This window comes from Sus scrofa, chromosome 15, assembly GCF_000003025.6.
Source record: "Sus scrofa isolate TJ Tabasco breed Duroc chromosome 15, Sscrofa11.1, whole genome shotgun sequence".
Lineage (NCBI taxonomy): Eukaryota > Metazoa > Chordata > Mammalia > Artiodactyla > Suidae > Sus > Sus scrofa.
Window position 1 is genome coordinate 30,561,214 of NC_010457.5, and position 19,545 is coordinate 30,580,758.

A 19,545-nucleotide genomic window follows, 5' to 3' on the forward strand; every position below is an offset into this window, starting at 1 on the left:
CTGTGGTATAGGTCACCAACACAGCTCAGATCTAGAATTGCCACGGCTGTGGCATAGGCTGGCAGCTGTAGCTCCTATTCGACCCCTAGCCTGGGAACATCCACATGAACAGGTGTGGCCCTAAAAAGACAAAAAAAAAAAAAAAAAAAAAAAGATTTCATAGCCAAGACAGGAAAGCAACCTAAATGTCCATCCACAGAGGAATGGATAAAGAAGATGTGGCACATATATATACAGTGGAATATTACTCAGCCATAAAAAGAGTGAAATAATGCCATTTGTAGCAACATGGGTGGGCCTAAAGATTATCATACTAAGTGAAGTAAATCAGACAGAGAAAGACACATATGATATCACTTATGTGTGGAAACTAAAATATGATACAAATGAACTTGCAAAACAGAAACAGACTCACAGACAAAGGGAAGAGACTTGTGGTTGCCAAAGGGAAAAGGGTGGGGAGGGATGAATTAGGAGTTTGGGGAGTTCCCGTTGTGGCTCAGCGGTTAACGAATCCAACTAGGAACCATGAGGTTTCGGGTTCAATCCCAGCCTTGCTCAGTGGGTTAAGGATCTGGAGTTACCGTGAGCTGTGGTGTAGGTCGCAGACACAGCTTGGATCCCACACTGCTGTGGCTGTGGCGTGGGCTGGCGGCTACAGCTCCAATTAGACCCCTATCCTGGGAACCTCCATATGCCACGGGAGTGGCCCTAGAAAAGGCAAAAAGACCAAAAAAAAAAGGAGTTTGGAGTTATAAAACAAATCACCAACAAGGACCTACTATATAGTATAGAGAAATCCACTCAGTATCTTTTAATAATCTATAAGGAAAAAGAATCTGAAAAAGAATAGAATATGAATATGTAAAACTGAATCACTTGGCTATCTATACACCTGAAACTAACACAACATTGTAAACCCAGTTGTTTGGTTTTTTTTACAAAAAAAAAAAAAAAGATTTTCAGAGTTTCCATTGTGACGTAGCAGAAACGGATCTAACTAGTAACCGTGAGGATGGGTTCGATCCCTGGCCTCTCTCAGTGGGCTAAGGATCCGGCATTGCTGTGAGCTGTGGTGTAGGTTGCAGACGTGGCTAGGTTGCCACATTGCTGTGGCTGTGGCATAGGCTAGCAGCTGTAGCTTCAATTAGACCCCTAGCCTGGGAACATCCATATGCCACAGGTGTGGCCCTAAATATATATATTTTTTCATGCTCTGTACCAGGGAAATGACACACATACAAACCCTTTTATCCTCATTATACCCCCAGGAGATGGGTCACAGAGCTGAGATGTGCAGTGTCTCTAGTGCCTGATCTGAACCTCCTGCTCCACTGAACCTTCCAACTAAGGGCTGAGGGACCCATTCCCTCCCAAGGGCCACAGCTGGAGCTGCTCGCGCCCATCTCAATGGTCCCCCTTGGGAATGCTGCCCAGGGCACCCAATAGATGCCAAGCTGAGTCGTGTGGAATGTGGGGGCCCGCATGGGCCCCCAAAGGAGGTATTCTCTGGGGAAAAAACAGCCCAGGGAAGATGCCCACTGTCCTCCCTCAGAGCTGGGCTCCGCAGAGCGGACCACCTCTGTGCTTGAGATGCAGGAGGCAGGTGGGAATGGACGACAGGACCGCACATACTCCCATCTGTCAAAGCTGCCAGGGACCAGCCCCCGAGACAGACAGGGTATCTGCGGAAACAAAGGCTGAGCCCTGCCCTGCCCTGCCCTCCCCTCAGAGGACATGGCAGAGCCCCCTGTGGACTGGAATCTGACCCTGACTCCTTGGACAACTCCAATAAAACCAGAAAGCCTCAGGAGTTCCTGCTGTGGCACAGTGGGTTAAGGATCCAGGAGCTCCAGCTCAGATTTGATCCCTGGCCTAGGAACTGCCACATGTCACAGGTGCAGCGGCGGGGCGGGGCGGGAAGGGGGGGGAAGGGGAGACAGAAAGTCTCCACAGCAACTATAAAATGCAAATGATGATTCCTACTGCATGGGGTTGTTATCCTAGCACGACCTGAATGGCGGTGCCCAAACAGTGCATGGTCTCGAAGGCACTTCCAGCTGAGACTATCATGCTGTTTGGGAATGCCAAGGCCAAGGGCTGCCTCCTTATTCAAGCAGATCAGTGATGTGACCATCAGTAAGTCTAAAAACCCCAAATGCAACCCTCACTAATGGTTAAAGTAAATAACTGTGATCCCAGGCACAGAATGTCATGGCTTAAAGGTTGCTTGAAATGATCGATCCCAATGGCTTCATTTGATGGACAAGGAATAAGCTAGGAGAGGCTTGGAGAAGGACAATGGCTTGTCTGAGGTCTCCCAAAGCCAGACTGAAACCCTGGTTAACTCACATTTCCAACACCTTCCTTATCCACTAAAACATCCTGTCTCCCACCTAAAAACCCCTCAAAGTGGTTAAAAAAATACTGTACACGGAGATTATGTGTGGGGCCCAAATGAACTATAACGCATGCTTAGATTATAAAAAAATACAACTCTGCCATGTTACAAACGAATCGTTTTATAAACAATTGCTCTTGCTCTCTCAAATCAAGGAGGCCAGTCTAGAGACTGCTTGGTTGGCTCATATTTCTTTACAGAGTTGTCAAAGGAAACTGAACAAATGCCATTTTCTCCCATTGAAGAATTGCCTAGAATTCATTTATCAGCAAACACTAAGATGCACAAATAAAAAGACAGTGGCAAGACAGTATAATGAGTGTTATAAGCAAAGGAAACCCCAGGGCCAAGTGGAGGCCTAGGTCTGAGACAGGGATGATTCCATGGAGGAGGTAACGGTTGAACCTTTGAGTCACTGGCCTCGTGGATAGGAAAGGAAGGGTATGCCAAGGACCAACAGCAAAGGCCTTTAAAATTCCTGTAGCCAGTGGATGGATGGATGGATGCATGGATGGATAAAGGATGGATGGATGATGGGTAGAAGATGGACAGACGAATGGATCAATAGATGTATGATAAACAGATACATGGATGCATGCATGCATGCATGGGTGAACAGATGATGGATAGCGGATGGATGGGTGGACAGATGGGTGGATGGAAGATGATAGATGCATGGATGGACAAATGAAGACAGGATGGATGAATGGATAAAGGATAGATGGATGATGGGAAAAAGACAGATAGATCAATGGATAAATGGATGAATAGATGTATGATAAATGGAGAGATGGATGAACAGATGATGGATAATGGATGAATGGGTAGATGGATGCTGGATGGGTAGACAGATGTTGGATGGGATGATGGATGGATGGATGGATAGGATGATGGATAGTGACGGACGGATGGTGGGATGCATGGCAACCACTACCTTTAAAGCACTGAAAGTGTTCCTGAGGATCATAGTGGAGGGTATTCTAAGAACCAGGTTCATCTTCTCATCTCTTTTCCACCCATCATCACCTCCAACAAGCCCAAGAGGTGACCCTGATGGGGGCAGGTCAGGTCAAGAATAGGTGGGAGGCAAACACCATACCCCTTACCTTCAGATGGGCAAGGGTTGGTGGGATGATAAGTATGTGCATATTTGCTGGGAATTCCCTCTTTTCTACAGTTGTGCCTGGCCTACCTGGCAGAAAAAAAAGCTTGAGAAATGAAGTTAGCCACAACCCAGAGGGAGGAAGACGACAAGGCAAACGGGATCACCCCTTTGCTGCACATCAGATCCCAAATGTTCCAGTCCCAGAAAGAACTTGCATGTTTCTATCTCACGTCCTGAATGAAGATAACCCACAGGGGACAGTAAGTTGGTGGAACCATCCTTGAGATCACAAAGCCACCTCCTCAGTGCACCCCAGTTCTCACAAAGGGCCCCTCTGTATCCTGCTGGACCCCCTCCTTAAGCGTCATCCTCCAAGGAACAGTGAACCTCCTGGAAGTTCCAGAAATGCCACCCTCTGTCCACCATCCACCCGAGTTCCTCTTCCTGGACAGCCCTTCCCTCTCCTCCACTCTTGCCCACCCACCCCCCAACCATGGGTAAGGCCCTCATCCTGGGACCCTGTTCTGTTCCTCTCCTAGAGGAAGCCTTATGGGACTTATTCAGGCACAACTGTTTGGTTAAATAAATGACCCACTGCCAAAGGCCCCACCCCAGGGCTTTGCATTATTCTGACGTGGGACTCTACCATCCCTGACCAGCCAGCAAGCGCTTGGTACAAAATTCACTGTTAAGTAGGAAACTTAGCCTGGGGCCAGGAAGACAACAGTTTCGGGCAGCATTCCTGGGTAACTGCCCTTTGAGGTCACCTCGGCCAACTACTGACTTTCTTAAAGTAGGCTCCTTGCCTCACGCGTGGAGGATACAGGAGGAAGATGCCCGCTGGAGAAACCTGCCGGGATTTCAAAGGCCACCAGCTCTTAACGAAGTTAGCAAGGTGTGAGCTCACGACAGCAAGCTTACTAGGTGCCCAGCACACAGCAGATGGCCCAGTAAGTGCTAGGTGATTGGCTGATGGATCACACAAGGAATTCCTCTTGATGGCAACTGCCACACTGTTTAAATTCCGAACACAGAAAAGAAGGTTTAAGATTTCCAACCCAGAGAGAGAGTGAGGTGTGAAAAGGGCACTGCTGCCTGCCCCAAGCCTGGGAGGCAGAGTCCTGCTGTGTCGGGGAGTGTGGCGGGGGTGGGGTCCCTCCAGCAGGCCTTGCCAGTAACCTCCACCCAGGATCTTTCAATTGCAGCATCCATACATTTGCGGCTGGATAATCCTTCATCCTGGAGGCTGCTCTGTGCATTGCAGTACGCAAAACAGCATTCCTGTCCTCTACCCACTAGATGCCAGGAGCAACACCCCAGCTGTGACAACCACAAATGTCTCCAGGCAGTGACAGATGCCTGTGGAACAAACGGCCCTGGTTGATTAACAGTGCTGTAGCCTTTGCAAGGGGCGGATGAGGACAGTACTCAGAAGCCAGCTCTGGGAGAGGGTCCTGGTTTGGGCATCAGCGCATCTGCCTCTGCTCAGGGCTCTGCCACACATTGCCCAGGGAACCATGGAGAGAGCCAATGCCTCTGAGACTCAGGTCACCCCTCCGCAAAATGAGGCCATGTCTGGGTAGGCAGAAGGCACTCAATTAACTGCTTTATATCAATTTGTTACATCACTGTTCTGAAAACCTCAAGCTAACTAACATTTCCAATCTCTCCCCAAAAGCTAGGGAAATACTACTGGAAATCCACTAGGGTCTACCAAGAACCTCAAAAACACCTGTCCAAATACTTTGGCCAAGTTATTCTCCAGAGTTCCCATCATGGTGCAGTGGAAATAAATCTGACTAGTAACCATGAGGTTGTGGGTTCGATTCCTGGCCTCTCTCAGTGGGTTAAGGATACGGCGTTGCCCTGAGCTGTGGTACAGGTCGCAGACACAGCTCCGATCCGGCATTGCTGTGGCTGTGGCATAGACCAGCAGCTGTAGCTCCAAATGGATCCCTAGCCTGGGAACCTCCATATGCCGCAGGTGTGGCCCCAAAAAGCAAAAAAAAAAAAAAAAATATTCTAAGGAAATGATTAAAACGTCAGGTAAACATTTACGCACAAAGATGTCCACCCAGTGTTATCTGTAATAACACAAATAGAAAAAATCTAAATGGCCAACAATGTAATAAGAGAGTAAAGTAAAATATGATTGAGAAGATAAAGGAATATTAGATAGCCAATAAAAATCACATCAATAAAAATATGCATTAATAATGTGAAATGTTCATATCATGTTACAGTGAATCCACTGTTACAATTAAGTTATAATGTAACTTCAATTTTGTAAAAATACAGAGCAAAAAAGAATTATCCCATGTAAATAAAACAGAAAGAGACTGAAAGGAAATTTAACAATTTGTGCTGTTCCCTATTTTACAAGTTTTCTATCAAAACAGTACATCTTAGTTTTAAGATCTTGTGGGGAAAATATTTTGTTGTTGTCATTAATATTTTTACATCTAAGGAGAAGGCTCTGCTGGAATCCCCAGGTGCTAAACCAAAGTCCAGACACTGAACAGGGCCCCAAGTCAAACAAAGAGAAGGATGCTCAAACCTAAAGAAAACAAAATTCAAGGAAACAGAAGCAGAAAAAAGAGGGCCTGGGTTACTGGAGAAACGTGAAGTTCCCTCGGGGTAAGCTGGGCTGGGCAGTGCTGTTCCACTTGCCACTCCACTCTGTCTGCCTGGCCAAGCAGGTGGCCAGGTAGCTGGAAGGGGACACACGGTGCTCAGAGGCAGCCAGATCTGGGCTGGGCGCTGCTCTTGGCTTCTCCCTGCTGACATCATTACAAACATGAATGGGACTGACAGCATGGGGAGGGCTGTCAGTCAAGACCCTCAGGCCCAGCAAACCAAGGCTTCCAAGATGATTTCCAAGGAGCCTGATGGCACCTCCATCTTTCCTGCCCACCCCTGATCATCTGCTCAGGGTGAGCCCCTGGAAGGCGGGAAGAGGGGTGTCAATGGAGGAGCCCACACAAGAGCTGTTCTTGGTAAAATGGCTGGGCTGGGCGCTAGGGGCCTGAGGATCCTGGAACTGAAGTCTGGATCTAGAGCTGGATGCGGCACTGGGGTGTTGGACCACCAAAGAGTCGAAGGAGATGGAAATGACACCAGCCCTGAGCCCACTTCTCATGGGGCTCCCAGTGCCAGGGCGTCAGCGGGCAGTGTGCCCTCCATCTGCCCTTGGGAGTCTAGACCAAGCTGAGGAACTGAGCTCAGAAGCCTGCACCTCCCCATCGGCCCAATCCCCCCAAATGGCCACCATCAGAACCAACTGCAGGGGGCTGGGGGGTGCAGCCACAAGACCCAGGTTCAAGTGTACAGAAGTTTTCTTTCTCCAAGCCCACCTGAAGTCCTTGCCCCTGTGTACTTGAAATACAGAGCCAACAGTCTGAGGGGTAGGAAGCTACAAATCAGAGCCCCCCCTCTGCTGCCAGGAGTTCCCACTGTGGCTCAGTGGGTTAAGAACCTGACTAGTATCCATGAGGATGTGGGCTCAATTCCTGGCCTCTCTCAGTGGGTTGCTGGCGTTGCCACAAGCTGCAGCGTAAGTCGCAGACACAGCTCAGATCCTGCGTTGCTGTGGTATAGACCCCCAGCTGCAGCTCCCATTTGACCCCTAGCTCCGAAACTTCTATATACCATAGGTGCAGTCAAAAAAAAACTCCCCAAACCTGGCTTAGGCCATGAGAGCCAGGAGGCATCTAAGAGCCCACGTCTCTCAGGCCAGCTGGACCTCAGTGACAGGAAATGCCACCATTCCTGGGACTCTGACCTTGTGTGAGAACCACACCAGGCTCCCAGTCTGAACCTCATTTACTCAAACACACCTGGAAGGGAGCTGTCAGGACTTGCACTGCCGGGTGAGAAACCGCGGTCACCCTGATGTCCCAGTCGCCCCGAACACATCAGAGATGTCTTTCAGGATCTTTCTTGCTTCCTCACCCCAAAGGAGACTCAATCAGAGTGGAGACAGGACATTCCTGAAGAACACGGATGCCAAGGCTAGGGAGCAGGGAGCAGGGGCTGGGAGCAGGGTGCCAGCCAGCACTGAGGACCACAGCAGCCACATCAGCTTACCTCAGCTGGGCAACCTGGGCAGAGGAGAGGCAGGCCCGCTCCACCAGCCCATAGTCCGCACAGCAGGCTCCTTCCAGCTCCAGGCCTGAAGCCACCGCAGTGTGGGAGGCATGACAGCCCCACCAGCTACTCACACCCCCGCCAGTCTGTATCTCCTACCTGCCCCTCTCAGGGAACCATAAAGACACCCACAGGGGACCCTTCCATCAAACCTCGGGGGTGGGGGGGTCGCACTTCCCAAAGACCTCCTCAAACTGCAACATGAAACGGGACCCAAGAGGCAGCCATCATGATGCACAGGTAGCTTCTTCGTTTGTTTGTTTGTTTGTTTGTTTGTTTGAGCCATACCCACTGCTTACAGAAGTTCCCAGGCCAGAGATCAAATCCACACCACAGCAGCAACCCCAGCTGCTGCAGTGACAACGCTGGATCCCTAACCCACTGAGCCACAAGGGACCTCTCACAGGTAGTTTCTTATCCAGGAAAAAAATGAACCATCCAAGGAACCCTCAGGCCAGAACCCGTGGCACAGAAACTAAGCTGCTGATTTAATAAGCTCACTGATCTCTGGCTTCTCCTGGGGCCTGAAGGCTACCTTTCACAGCAAAACAGGTAACTGCCAAGGCCACCTGCCAGTCTCAGAGAGAGAGCCCACTTCTCTGTGATATTCTGGGGCACAAGCAGCTCAATTCTCCCGTAGTCTGTATGCCCCAAGCTCCAGTCCCACATCTGTAAAGTCTAAACCCTGAGTTATCTACCCAGCCTTACAGAGGCAAATGCTATCCCTTTGTTAATGCAAAAATCACAGAGGAAGTGAGGGCCATTACAGGAAGAAATCACTAAATCCCCATTACCCCACCCTAAAAATCCTTGATAAAATGCAGATCTCAGAAATTTGCATTCCGTAGGTTTTCCCTGGGGGCCTGAGAATCTGCATCTTTAAAAAGCTTTCCACTTGAACCCCAAGCAGGAAGCAAGCCCAAGAACCACACTTAAAGATCTGGGGGCCTTCTCAGATTTGACTCTAGAACTCAAGTCCGGTTGTGACTTCATTCTCTTACACTATTTCTCTTTTTTGTTTAAGTGCATTTTAGCAGAAGAAAACATCTGAATTCATAAAGAGTACTGGTAATCAAAAGACTTAGAGTGAGTGCCTGTTGTGGCTCAGCAGTAATGAATCCGATTAGTATCCGTGAGGATGAAGGTTCGATCCTGGGCCTTGCTCAGTGAGTTAAGGATCTGGCATTGCTGTGAGCTGCGGTGTAGGTCACAAATGCAGCCTGGATCTGGCGTTGCTATGGCTGTGGCGCAGACCAGCAGCTGCAGCTCTGATTCGACCCTTAGCCTGGGAAATTCCATATGCCCAAGGAGCGGCGCTAAAACAAAAAGACTTAAGGATATATATGTCCATCAGCATAAACAGACATATCATGCACACCACACTGGCACTCAACAGGAAGAGCAACCTGACACACTATATCACATGTCTAAGTAACAAACTACATGTGCTGCATCTTCTAAAGATGAAGACATCTGTCTAATTTTTTTTTTTTTTTTTTAGGGCTGCACCCGTGGCATATGGAAGTTCCCAGGCTAGGAGTTGAATCGGAGTTGCAGTTGCTGGCCTATACCACAGCCACAGCAATGCCAGATCGAGCCAAATCTGCAACCTACACCACAGCTCACGGCAAGGTCAGATCCTTAATCCACTGAGCAAGACCAGGGATCAAACCTGCGTCCTCATGGATGCTAGTCAGAGGCTAGTCAGATTTGTTTCTGTTGAGCCCCAAGGGGAACTCCCTAAAGATGAAGCCATCCCTGCCATCCTGCTCCATCCTCCCATCAGCACCCATGACAGTTCACCGATGAGAAACAGCTGACTCTGATTCCCTCCTTCCCTACCTAATCGACACAGCCACTGAGCATCAGAGATGTCCCCTCACCTTAATCTCCAGAGACAGCGAACGCCGGCCTTAAATACACTGTCACTGCCCAGACACACAACATCTCACAACTGCTCAACCCACCAGTGCCTGCAGGAACGGCTGAGTGATGTCCCTTCAACCTATCATCCCATTTTGATGACCTCAATTTTTGGAGAAGTCAAGTCAAAACTCTACCCTTATTGTCAGCATATTTATGTGTCAGTTTTCAGGAAAGTCTGAAAAGGCCACGGCAGACAAAGTGCTCCCCCTGCCTCCACCAATGTCCCTGAGTCTACCCCATCCCCATTTACTCTGTAACCACTTCTCGGAAGTGACCTGAGAACTACAGCTGACTAGGCAGAGTGACAGACTGACGGGGGTGCGGGGGAGTGGTTTTCCTTGGAAGAGCCTCAGTTGGAAGAGACTCAGAGGCTCACTACACTCTCCCCAGAAGCAAAAGCAAACAGAGACCCCACACTTTCTCCAGACCCCGGTCACCCCAACCTTGCCTGCCAGCCGTTTGGTTTGGTTTTGTTGTTTTTTTGTTTGTTTGTTTGTTTTTTTGCCACAGCAGCATGTGGAAATTCCGGGGCCAGGGATGGAACCCATGCCACAGCAGCAACAACACCCAATCCTTAACCTGCTGAGTCACCAGGGAGCTCCCTGAATCATTCTTAGAGGGGGCTGCAAGAAGCAGGGTGTGCTAGCGCCCGGGATTTTAAAGCCAGAGGATCTAAGAGGTCACATTTGCCAAGTCCCCCTTTCCACAGAGAGACCAAGCGACTGTCACATGGTCACCCAGCTCTCGAGTGATGGGTCTCACTCTTCCTGAGGGAAACCCCAAGAGTTCAGGCTCATGACACATCATAGGGCACTTACCCATCACTTTTACTCTCTTCCTTCACTTTCTCCAGAAGAAAACATCCTAAAAAGATGATGCACATAAGAAAGTCTTCCCAGCATTTTGGTGGGGGGTAGAGGAGGCCCTCTGCCAAACTTTCTAGACCACCGCCACCTCTGTAGGCAGGAATTAATGACTCACTCTTAAGATTTTCTTAACCAGCAAATGACAAAGATGAGGGCAGGGAGCATCCAAGTCGCCACCCTCCCCCTTCTCCACCTGGCTCAGTTAGATTCATGCTCCAGTTCAAAAGTGAAGCCCTTCTTAGGTCCCAAAGCAGAGCATGATCAGTCTCAAAGGCTCTATTACGGTGATGGTCATGTCGGAGTTATTTAAATGCCTTTGTGTCCTCCCCCAGGTGGCACTTGCTAAGAAAGACTTCCACTCCTTGCTTCATAAGCCACAGCTTGGTGAACTACAGATTCTCCAAGAAAGAATCAACAAATTAAGAGCTATTTTCTGACCATCAAGGTCCACCTACACTGCAAATACTTGCATACTAATCTCCCCAACACAGGTTTAAAAATATGGACTTGTTTTAGGGTTTGTTTTTTTTTTTTAATTCCCAACATAATGAATGATTTTAAATATTAGAAGTTGAAATTATTAAGTAAATCATTTCACCTGCGAAGCTTCGATTTGCATAACATTAATTCATGACGGCAGCTAAAACAAATTCATCACATTCTGTATATTAGAAGCTGATTTATGTAGGAATCGAAAAAAAATCATGAGCTCAAAATTATGGTGACATGACGAACGTGCTCAATGGAGAAAGATTTTTCTCTTCCCTTCTTTTTAAAAAAAATCATCTGAACAACTGAATTATGGTGAGAAGGAAAAGGATTTGAGGAGAGGGAGGAGGCTGGCGTGTCAGAAAATGAATAATGCTACTGGCTCACGTGTGTGGCAGGCTCTTGGTGTGGGTACACACACACTCCGGTTATTAATGTCAAGTATGCCAAAGATACGCTGCAAAATCATTACCATTCATCGCCACTAACTGCTATTAAATTTCAATCAATTCAACTTAGCACAAGTGTACTTGAGCGGCCCTTACAGTTCCTTATACATGCGGCTCAAAAGTCGGGCTGACTTATTGCATTGTCCACCACACAAAGGAGCACTGCTAAGCGTCTGCTAGGACCCGGGGACTGATGCTCTTTTAACATCCTAAGCATTCAAAGATCCTTCTTTTTCTGAGCGCTAAGAGGTCTAGAATCCCTACAGGTCAAGACGAATGGGGGGGAGGAGGAATCTATTCTGAGAGACCACACTTCCTTGCCTGCCTAGGTTGGGGAGCGAGAGGAGGGTCAGGGCTAAAGAACACCTTCCTGGCCAGAGCCATTCTCGCAGAGGTCTTACTGGAAAAGTTTCTACCGCCACCAAAAGTTTGGTTACGCAGCCCCTCTTCTCCTGGCTCTAGTGGAATGCTCTCGATTCACTCTGCCAACTGTAACCGAAAGAGAATGGGGGAGGGCAAGCCAATGGGAAGAGAGAGGGAGGTCCAGTGGCCGAGGGCAGGGAGGACACCTTACGGAGAAGCGCCTTCCCCAGGTGGGCGCAGGCTCCCGCGCGCGCTCAGGTCTCCCACCCAGCGACAAAGGCAGCGGCGCGGGCCGATGTGGATCTGGCCCGCTGGCTTTCTTCCCGACCCGCCACGAGCAGGGTCCAGCCTGCCGCCACTCGCCGGAGGCGGCCGGTGCGCGGCCGGGACAATGTGGCCATTGTTCGGGCGCAGAAAACCCGGCAGGCGAGCAGGTGGGAGGGACGCAGCCCGGCGGGCGCGCGCGGGGCGCGAAATGCCCCCCGGACGCGCGCACGGTCCCCTAGGCCAGGGCACGCCGCCTCCCGGAGGCCTCGGGACCAGCTTTCTCCGCGGGGCAGAAAGCGGGAGGGGGGCGGGGAGACTGTGGAAAGGGGTGGGAGGTCGAACTAAAAAGATGCAGAAGGAAAGAGGAGCTGGGAGGGGGGAAAGGAGAGGGAGGAAAAGAAAGAAGAGACGAGAGGGAGGAGAGAAAGAAGAGACCAAGGCAGGGAGGGGAGGGACACAGAGGGGGCGGGAGAGAAGAAAGGGGGAAAAGAAAGATAGAAGGAGAGGAGACAAAGAGAGCGGAGAAGGGAGATGCGGGGGGCGGGGAGGACAGACAAACCCATGCAATGGAATCAATCGGACCAAGGGCGGCCTAGGAGGCTTCTGCAAAGAGCTAAAGTTCACCCTGTTTCATGGAAGGAAGCAGCTCCAAACCCGGCCGAGTCAGCAAAGTGTAATCACACCAGGGGCTTTGCTTAATGACAGGTCTGAGAGCTGGGGCTGGAGGAAGGGCGAGACTGTGTCCCCGGGAAGGCCCAGGAGCTCAAAAGGTTTGGAAGGAGGGAGGGAATCCTAATACCCCCCACTTTCACCCGCCCTGGGCGCGCCCAGCCACGATCCTGGAGGAACCCGGATCCTGGAGGGCGAGGCTGGGGTCTGCAGCCCGGTAGACTGAGGCAGGCCCAGAACAGCCATCACGAGGGAGGTTTTAATGTTCAGTGGTGATGGGAGTCCGGGGCTGAGCGGGTGTTGGTCAGCAGGGAGGGCGCAGGGCTGCGGAGGCCCCGCCTCCGCACCAGGCGGGGCCCCGCCTCCCCCCCCCCAGCTCCCTCCCTTGCCAGAGGCCAGGGGCCCTCGGCCGAAGAGGGAAATCAATCCCTTGCTAATGAATAAAAAGTCCCCTTTATTTCACTGCTGTTTTTGGTTCATTAAATTTTCCACAGATTGGCAGAGAAGAAAACATCATCAATAAACCCTGACAAAAGTGAACGTGTGAAAAAGAGCAGAGAATGGAAAAGTGAGATCAACGTGATATCCGGTCACAGATTCCAGCGGCAGATGACAAGCCCGGGCCGAAGAATCTCCCTGGACCATCACCCCTTTGCGGCTTTCCTTCCCTTTGCTGAAACTCTTCATTCAAGACAATAGGAAATGCATTAAAACTTTTTTCTTATGCTAATGCATGAAACCGGGCACTCACGTTAAAATACACTTCCCGCAACTTTTTTTTTTTTCTTTTAAACAGCATACATGCACACACAAAACCACCTTAACTTATTCCATTTAATCCCCATATCTCAAAAACAGTTTAATATGAATCTTTGGTCACGTCTTAAGTGAGTTCTTTTCCCCCATACGCATGTTTTTAAGAAGCCAGAATCATAATAGAAACAGGACCATACTAAGTATGCTTCTTAGGTAGATGAAGGAATTGGGGGGAAATAAGATACTAAAAAGGCAAAAAGTATCATTAGTACCTTTTCCCAACACTTTCAACATAGTTTTGTAGGTTGAGGATGTTTTTGTCACCTCCAAAATCTAAAAACAACCATCAATGATTTTTTTTTTTAATCCTTTTCAGTCCACAGCAAAATGAACAAACACCCAAGTACATTTTGGAATAAATAGTATTGATTCTGGTGTCAAGTATTTAAGACCCACGAGGAGTTCCCGTCGTGGCGCAGCAGAAATGAATCTGACGAGGAACCATGAGGTTGCAGGTTTGATCCCTGGCCTCGTTCAGTGGGTTAAGGATCCGGTGTTGCTGCAAGCTGTGGTGTAGGTCACAGACATGGCTCACATCTCCGTTGCTGTGGCTCTAGCGTAGGCCAGCAGCTACAGCTCCGATTAGACCCCTAGCCTGGGAACCTCCATATGCTGCGAGTGGGGCCGTAAAAAGATAAAAGACAAAAAAAAAAAGACCCACGAAGCTGTTGATCTTGACCAGAAGACACTGCTGAATGACAAAGTTGTCTGTGACCTCTTCCCCAAGTGGTCTTTTAAACAGGCCCGAGGCCATAATTACACTGCAGCCTCCCTTCCCGCCTTCTGGAGAAGCAAAGTGAGCCTGGATCACTGAAATTGCTGTGGATTCTGGCGGCTGGTACAATCACCTATTCGGCCTCTGAATTTTCTGGAATCAGAGAATACAGTTTCTCTCTTTGGCATTCTTCACGTGTTTCGTTTGTCTGCGCCTCTGACACTTACTGAAAAGAAAGGGGGAAACCAGCTTCCCCCCACCCCCAGGGTTCCTTTTCAAAGGGCACAGCGGGAACAGCTGCAGCTGTCCACTGTGAGGGCCACCTGGCCTGGCCGCCCCCGAGCATCAGAAATCCAGCCCTGGCACAGGTAGAAACATCCTACAGAAGCAGGGCAGGTGGCTCCACCTTCCCCAAGCCAGCGTCACCAGCAAGAGGCAGCGTCACACAGATAAAAAGAAAGCCCAGTTGAACACACACTTTCCCCAGGAAAAGGCTGGCTGCCCTACCCCTATGGTACACAAGGGCTCAGGTTTTGAGCTTTAACAAGCCAGCTGGGTGTGTAGGGGGTCACACAGCCTTTCAAAGAGCACACGACAACCTCCCAGTCCCCTTTAAAGGGACTTGCTGGCACTGGTGGGGGTGAAGGTCCCCTGGCCCCTCCCCGGGGAGCAGGAGGAGGCCCAGCTGGAAGAAGGGTGTTTATCAGGCAAATTTTCAATTTTGTCTGCCTGCCCGCTGAATCCCCCTGCTTTGCTAATCCAGCCCTAGGGGCTGCACTGTGTACAGGGCACTTGTGGGAGTACAAAAAGCATGAAGTATTTGTGTATCTTTCAGTCTGCAGTGCAAACAAGCCAGCTACAGTACACAGCCCTCGAAACCCCCACAGCCGGCAGTAAGTCCCTGACCCGCAGCCCTGTGGCCCCCTCATCCAACCGGGCAGGATTTTCTCCATCCAGTGTTCTCCCCGCAATGGGCTGGAGCATCCCTGAGAACACGGAGGCCCTCCTTTCTAAGGCCACAGGACCAGAAGGGCCTCTCCAAATCTCCACCACCCCCCCGCCCCCGACATCTCAAGGTGGGACAAGCCAAGAGCCCCCTCCACGGCCAGTGTGGGTGTGTGAGCAGCCTGGGAGGCTGTGCTGAAGGACCCTGATCCCTGGGCAAATTCCCCTCCAAACCTGCCCACGGAGGAGAAACCATATCCCCAGCAATCCTCTCACCTTTTTCCTTAGGGATCCTGGCCCTGGTTTGGGTGGTTTTTCTCCCTCCCATTCCCCTTTTCACCTACTGACTTTGAAAACAGGCTGCTCCGTCACTCAGATGCCAAATTGAGGGACAACCTGGAAACCTGAGGGCTACATCCAGGGCCGGGGGTCCCCCCCTCCAATGGGAGCCTTCTTGCCATTCTATTTTAAATCCCTCTAGAATCACTAACCAGCCTCATGAAATGAGCATATTTCTCAAGGCGGAGGGGAAATGCAAGCCACTCTGAATATCACAAAATAGAATTAACTGAGAAACTCTCAGACAAGTGACAACTCTCCATACATCCCGGTTGGGGTGGATCTTAAATCTGAGGGGAGAAGATCTCCACAATTTCCTGTAATCGGCCTAAGGGGAGAAACGGTAGTAAGTCTAGGAAAATGAAAGCAAGAAAGATGAAGAAAGAAAGAGGGGCAAAAGGGGAGGTGGAAACAACTGCACAGCTGCTCCCAGGCCGGCGGAGGCCTCCACACCCAGGGAAGCCGGGGAGGGAAGGAAGCTCCCAGCCCAGGTGAGGAAATGGGCGGGGAGGGGGCCTGTAGGTGAGGTGGCTAGAACAAACAGATCTCATCAGGGGGACTTGTAACAAGCCCGCCTATTCCGCCGCTTTCCACCGCTGTATATTTTGGATCTCACAGTTTATTTACTTTACTTTTTGGCACCCAGCCCCCTGAGCATGCCAATACAATATTTGTTTAAACACTATTTTATGCCGCTTGCGAGGGAAACGTTTACTTTCAAATTCTCCAACATCCCCCAGAGCCTCGTCTGCAAACAGCATATGAGCGTTTTACAACTGCTCCCTTTATCTGAAGCTGTCGGGATTAAACCTTCACACGCCCGGCGAGGGCGGCGGGGCGGGGGCTCAGGACTGGGCCTTGGCCACCGGGCTGCAAAGCCCGGCGCGGGATGTCTGGGCGGGAGCGCAGAGGAGCGCGGAAAAGACCCCGCAGGACCAGGACACCAGGTTCAAGGGAAAGGTATAGTTTTCCAGCCGGGATCAACTCTGAAAGCCACAGAAAAATCATACAAAAGGGAAGGGAGGGGAGGGGAGGCACCCTGGGGGAGACCCAGAGCCCGTGAGCGCTGCAGCGGCCGGTCACCCGGGGTGAAGCGCGCGGGCTTCGTCCCCAGCTCCTCGCGCAGTAAAAGTCGGGTTTCCTAGGAAATGACAGCAATTACTGCCGGCTGAAAAGGCGCCGAGTTGGGTGGACTTCCAGCTCCCCGACGCGGCGGGCGCGCTCACACTCACACACACAAGCCCACGCTCCCTTCCTCCTCCCCTCTCAACACCCCTCCCCGCCCCCGTCCGGGGAAAACGCTCCCCTTTCTAAACCCTTAATAGGATTGGCGCCCAACTCTCTCCGCGCCTCTCCCCATCCATCACACACAGATCAAGTTGCAGTAGTGGATTTTTCAAATTCCTCAGCAAATATACTCGTTGAGAGATTGCGGGGTGGGGGGAAGACGAAGAGTTGGGGGCGGGGATGGAAGTGCGGGGTGGGGGGGTACCCGAGGACAGGGCGAGGGAATTACATGCGGATCCCTCCGGGAAGTCAAGCGGATCTCGGGGCGGAGGGCATGGGAGGAGGAGGAAAGAAGCCGGGAGGGAGCCTGACCGAGGGGGAGGGGGCGACAGGGCCTGACGAGGAGGAGGAAGGAGTGAGAAAGAAAGAAAGGCAGGGTTCGGGACAGAGAGCGCGGAGAAGTGCAGTTAGAAGTTCACTGTGGCTGCAGCCCCTCCACATGCTGCACACTCCCCGAAGACATACTCTCACGGCCTATCTTTTCGAGCTTCGCAGCCTCCTGTGCTACTCTCACCTCCCGAAAAAACAGCCCCGGGCTCGGGCGCGGAGGAGACCGGGAGGTAGGGAGACCGAATCAGTTGCGCACCCCAAGAGGAAGGCTCTTTCCCCCAGGTGGGAAGGGGGGATGCAAATCATCCCCTGGCCACGAGTTCCTAGCCTCCGGACTCCCCTTATGTACCCGCCCGGCTTGGCCAGAAACGGGACCAGGGCCACCCCCCCGCCCCAAGCCCGGTGCCCGGATCCCCGTGCCGTGGCGCGCGTACCCGGCCTAGGAACCCTCCAAGACGGCGCAGCATCCCAGTCCGCCCGGGTTCGGCCGGAGTAGGGGGCACTTCGCAACGAAAAGCAAGCAAAAGAAGATCAATGCAACTTTACCGAGGGAGACAAAAGTTTGCCTCTAGCACGCAGGTGGCCTCCGGGGCGCCGGGCGGTGGCTGTGGGCCCCCATCCCAACTTGGCTGGCGTGGCGTCCCGCCGCGGGCTGCCGTGTGCCGAGGCTCCGTCCGGCCGGGGCGAGGCGGGCCACGCAGGGGAGGGGATCCAGAGGCGGCCGGGGGCCGGCAGCCCCTACCGCCGGTGACCGGGCAGCTCCCCAAGACCCCGGCGCGCCGCGCTCCTTCCTCCCGCTCCTCCGGTTCCTCCGCGCCTTCCTCCGAGTCCGCCGCCGCCGCCGCCTCCCGCTCCTCCTCGAAGACTCATTGATGGGAGTTTGAAAAAAAGTCCGCGGAGCCGTGCTGCCTCGGCTGGCGAGCTTCGGCACTCCCGCAGTCCAGCTAGCAGTCCGCACGGCGCAGCGCCCCCGCGCGCACAAGCCCTAGCACACCCCGGCGCCGCGCCCCCGCCCGCGCCGCGCGCCCCCGCCCGGGGGTGGGGGACCTGGGAGACTCCGAGGGGAGGGGCAGCCGAGGACTCCCCCCCCAACCCCAGCACCGAAAAGAAAAAGCACACCTACGAAGAAGAAAGTTCGAGCCAAGAACGAAAGAACGCGCCAGTCCCCAACACTTTTTTAAGGCGCCGAGATTGGGGGGGGGGGAGGTTCGCTAACTCAAGTCAGATGAGCTCCGAGCCGGGGCGCAGCGACTGCTCTGTTTTCAATCTCTGAAATCACCGCCCTCTCCACCTCCCTCTTCCCCTCCGCCGGGAGATGCCCGGGTCGCTGTTCCCAGTGCACCCGCTTCTGCCGGCGCCGGGGCGGAAGCGGGGGACAGGAGGCCAGGCTGGGAGGGAGGCTAGCTCCGCGGGGCCGGTTCTGCGCGGAACCTCTTCCTGCCCGTGGCGCGCGCAGGTGCCGGGGGTCTGGCCTGCGCCCCCCGCCGCGGCTCACAAGAGTCGCCCCCAGAGCGCGTGCTGGTGAGAAGCGAAGCTGCCTTTTAGGTTTGGTTCCTTGTGTTTGGTAGGGAGGCTTTTTGTTTGTTTTGTTTTGTTTTTTAGAGACTCCACTCGAGCTGCCGCAACCAGATGGAAGTAATCAGAACCCAACAACAACAGAGGAAGAAGGAATTTAAAAAACCTCGTTGAATTTTCGGGCCAAAGTGTGTATGGGTGTGTGTGTGAAAGAACTTGCTTAAGGAGACTAGGTGCCGAGCCTCGGGCCCTCAGGCCGCACCGCAGCCCGGAACTGAGCGGCCTGGCATGAGGAAGCACAGGGGTCAGCTGGCCAAAGTGTCCCTCAAGTCATGGGGGGCCACCACCCTCTCTAGGGCCGAGGGTCCTTCACCAAAGAGTGCCTCATTGAAGGAAGTTTTAAATTTTTCTTTCTAACATTCCTGTTACATCTACTATGTGCTTGGTGACAGGTTGTATTTCTTTTATTATTTAAACTACAAACCTCTGTCACGTAAGTTTTCTCCTTCCTCATTTTACAAGTGAGACGGCTGGGAGTTCCTGTCATGGCACAGCGGAAACGAATCCAACTAGGAACCATGAGGTGGCAGGTTCAATCCCTGGCCTCGCTCAGTGGGTTAAGGATCTGGCCGCGTTGCCCTGAGCAGGAGTGGCTCGGATCTGACGTTGCTGTGGCTCTGGCATAGGCTGGCAGCAACAGCTCCTATTGGACCCCTAGCCTGGGAACCTCCATATGACACGGGTGCGGCCCTTAAAAAAAAAAAAGTGAGAAGACTGAGGCTTAAAGAAGGAGTGTGTCCAAGGTCAGCACCAAACCGCCACCCTCAGTAGGATGTGCCATTGGTTCAGCCGAGCTTCCCATGGTAGCATCTTGTCTAGAATGCAGGGGACCAAAGACTCAATTCTCCCCCTTCACA

At 52.0% G+C, this 19,545-nt stretch overlaps 1 protein-coding gene across 2 annotated transcripts in view; it reads right to left on the reverse strand.

Moving 5' to 3' along the window:
• Positions 1-19,059, reverse strand: part of GLI2 (GLI family zinc finger 2) — a 267,745-nt gene extending 248,686 nt beyond the window's left edge. The window contains 1 exon segment of one of the 2 annotated variants that reach the window (NM_001315712.1): positions 17,660-18,052. The gene's annotated coding sequence lies outside the window, so the exon portion shown is untranslated. 2 annotated transcript variants of the gene reach the window in all.